The sequence below is a fragment of the Tamandua tetradactyla genome, chromosome 23, assembly GCF_023851605.1.
Source record: "Tamandua tetradactyla isolate mTamTet1 chromosome 23, mTamTet1.pri, whole genome shotgun sequence".
NCBI lineage: Eukaryota > Metazoa > Chordata > Mammalia > Pilosa > Myrmecophagidae > Tamandua > Tamandua tetradactyla.
This window is the reverse complement of record NC_135349.1, coordinates 45955146-45958216: the sequence shown is the minus strand read 5'-3', so window position 1 is coordinate 45958216 and position 3071 is coordinate 45955146. Positions and strand designations below refer to the sequence as shown.

Sequence of the window (3071 nt, the reverse complement as noted above, 5' to 3'; positions counted from 1 at the left end):
CACCTCTCTGAGCCTCAGCGTCCATACCTGTAAAATGGGGTAATGATTCCCTGGCAGCTGAAACCAGGGACAAAGAGAAGACCCCCAACTTGGAAGACCACTCAGTACGTGTTGGCTCATTTCGTGCTTGACAACCCCACGAGGTAGGTGTTGTTATCCACAATGTATAGATGAAGAGACCGAGGTTCAGAGATGTTAGGCTGGGCAGGAAGCACGTCAGCCTGATTTTCCTGCCCAGTGCTGGGGGCAGCTACCACTGCTGCCCAAGCTGAAGACATAAACGCACCGTGTGCTTTATGTTCATGCAGAGCCAAAGCTGGCAGAGGCCCTCCCGCAACCATCTCCCTCTACATACGTGGCCAGGCAGCGCGCCCGCAGTGCCAGCCCCCAGGCCCCCATCCCTCCATGGTGCCCCACTCTGGACACCCTGCAGTGTTTGCGCTGTACTACCAGGCTCATGGCTACCCAGTCCCCACGCTGGGCAGCTTGGGGACCCAGTTCCTCCAGGAGACACCCCCATATAGCCAGGAATGACTAGAGTGACGTAGGACCAGAAACGTGGTCTCCTCCCCCATGCAGACTTCAGGGCTGCACTCACCAGCTGTCCCCTGCCACTACCTGGCCAGCAGGACCCTGCTCAGTCCGGCCAGGACTACGACGAGCCACCGGCTCAGTTGCCCATGGGGTGGCACTGACCAGGTCCGGTTCACACCCAGCCTGGGGTCCAGAAGCCACAGGCCTGCACTGAGGGCAGGGAGTCCAGACGCAGCCCTGAGCTCAGGCCTCCCTGCTGTGCTCCACAGGGGGCTCATGTGCTACCTGAGCCCTGGCCGCGGGAGGTGGGGACCCTCCCAAGCCGGGCCAGCCCCCGTGCTGCCGGTTGGTCCTGGCTTGAGATGCCAGACATGGCTGCAACCAGAGCCTGGCCTGAAGCCCTCAGGCTCTGGGTCAGTGCCTAACTGGGCTTGCAGAGCTGACCGCACTGACTGCCAGCGGGAGCCGCAGGCCGGGGCCCCCTGGTGGTGGGAGTGCAGGCGCCCCTAGCTGCACAGGGGGAGGGAACAGAGGCAGAAACCGAGAGGGCAGACCCCAGTGCCCAGGCTGTGCCACCCTCCCAGAGGTGCATGACAAAGTCTCCCTGCCGCTTGGCCCAGGGCAGAGACCCCTGTACCTTAACAGGCCTCCCAGGGACGCCTCCTGGCAGACCTCTGGCAGCTGGACTTGCGGGCGTCTCCACAGCAGGGACCTGTGCATGCAGAGGGGAGAAGGGTGGGGCAGGTCAACAGTCGCCCTGCGGGATGGGAATGGGGAGACCCCTCTCCCGACCTTGACCCAGGGGCAGCAGCCACCAGCGCCAAGGTCCAGCGCCAGCCCCCTCTGCGTAGTCCACCCAGGGACAGTCTACCCTCTCTGGCGCTGGTGGACCTGATGCTAAGCCGCAGCCGCCATCAAGTGGAGGAGGCCGGCACTCCTGCCCCCCAGGCGCCAGGTCCTGAGCCCCACCCTCACAGTAGCCCCAGGAGGGAGGGGGCATTAAGGACCCCATTTTGCAGATGAGGAAACTGAGGCATAGAAAGACCAAGAAACTTGCCCAGGTCATGCAACCGCTAAATGACCTGGGATTTGAGCCCGGCAGTCCCAAACCCTGCTCGGACGGCCTCCTGCACCCCTTGGGGGTTCAGCCACCACTTCCTGCTGTGGGTACAGAAGCAGGTTCCCTTTTCGTTCCTGAGGTCAAGGCTGCAACAAACACCTGTGTGCACACCTCCTCCTCTGGCCGTGGATGTGTCTCTCTAGGGGAGCCGCCCCGACAGCAGCTGGTGGGGGATGGTCTTGGCAGCTGTGATTTGAGTAGATGGAACCAGGGTGCCCCAGTGTGGCTCCATCAGATGCCACTTCCAAGGCTGGAGGGAGGAAGGATGGACGGGAGGCGAGGGGCTGGATGGGAGGACAGGTGGACAGCAGGTCAGGTGGGCAGAACAGAAGAGAAGGTGGGTAGCAGGGGGCAAGAGGAAGTGGAGAGAATGGAGAGAATGCAGAGGGTGGTGTAGGGTGGATGAGGAGGGCTGGGAGGGCTGGGCAGGTGAGAGGGGAGGGGAGGGGCTGGGCAGGCAGATGAGAAGGGAGGGACAGGTGGGCGACTAGAGACGGAGCCGAGACAGGCAAGAGGCGCTGCTCGATGACCCCCTTTGGGCCACACCAGCCGGGAGTGAGGATGGAGGTCCCACTGGCTCCTGGGGCCGATTCGCCTCCAGCCAGGTGGGCAGGTAGCCAGCAGCCCAGCGCCTGCCCCTCTCTCCAGCTCTGCTCAGAGCTGCTCCCCGTCCAGGCAAAGCTGTGAGTGCCCCTTAGACCCGCCGCCCACAGAGGTGCCCATCGGGTGCTGCCCCTCCTCACCCACCTGGAGGGACCCATCGCCGTCCGCAGAGAGGGGGACGTCCCAGCACCCAAGGTCCGGTAGGCAGGGAGGGAGGGAACCAGTCACCCGGAGAGCCAGAGGACAGGCCCTCCGTGTCACAGCCACGCCCAGCTGTCACCACCCCCACCCCCCAGCAGTGCCATGCACAACAGTGGCTGGAAGTGCCACGAGCATGGGCCAGGGCAGGGGCCTCCTGGGGGCGAGAGGCCCAGCGAGGGTGGGTGAGCCACGGAGATGCTCCAGCCCAGTCTCCCAGCCGCATCCCATGGACCCCCAAACACGTCAGGTAGAACCCAGTGAAACTGTCAACATGCAGCCATTTCTGATGTGCACAAATGGCAATTTCACCTGGTCCAGCCTAAAGCCACGGTGGCCCCAGCGAGCAAGAGATAAGTCATCATCCCCTTCGGATTCTCAGCTCACTGAGGACAGGTGCGGCTCTCAGAAAGTGCCAGGGGCTGAGAGGGGCTGAATATGTCCTCTCCCCTCACTGCCACACCTTTGGGACCCTGGGACCCTGCAGGAGGACCTCCAGGTAAGCAGAGTGGGGTGGGGGGTTGCTTTTTCCTGACCAGGCCCCGAGGCCAGGTCTCTCTATGCAGAAGCTGGACTGGGAGCGGGGGGAGCCCTGAGAAGGGGGTCTGGGCCAGCG

The 3071-nt window shown here is 63.4% G+C and overlaps 1 long non-coding RNA gene across 1 annotated transcript; it reads right to left on the bottom strand.

The window, feature by feature from the left end:
• Nucleotides 1-239: 239 nt before the first annotated feature.
• Nucleotides 240-2463, bottom strand: LOC143666797 (uncharacterized). The gene is made up of 3 exons (XR_013167728.1): nucleotides 2402-2463; nucleotides 1766-1938; nucleotides 240-1246 (listed from the first exon to the last, which is right to left on the bottom strand). It is a non-coding gene; the product is annotated as an uncharacterized LOC143666797 (long non-coding RNA).
• Between the last annotated feature and the right edge of the window lie 608 nt (nucleotides 2464-3071).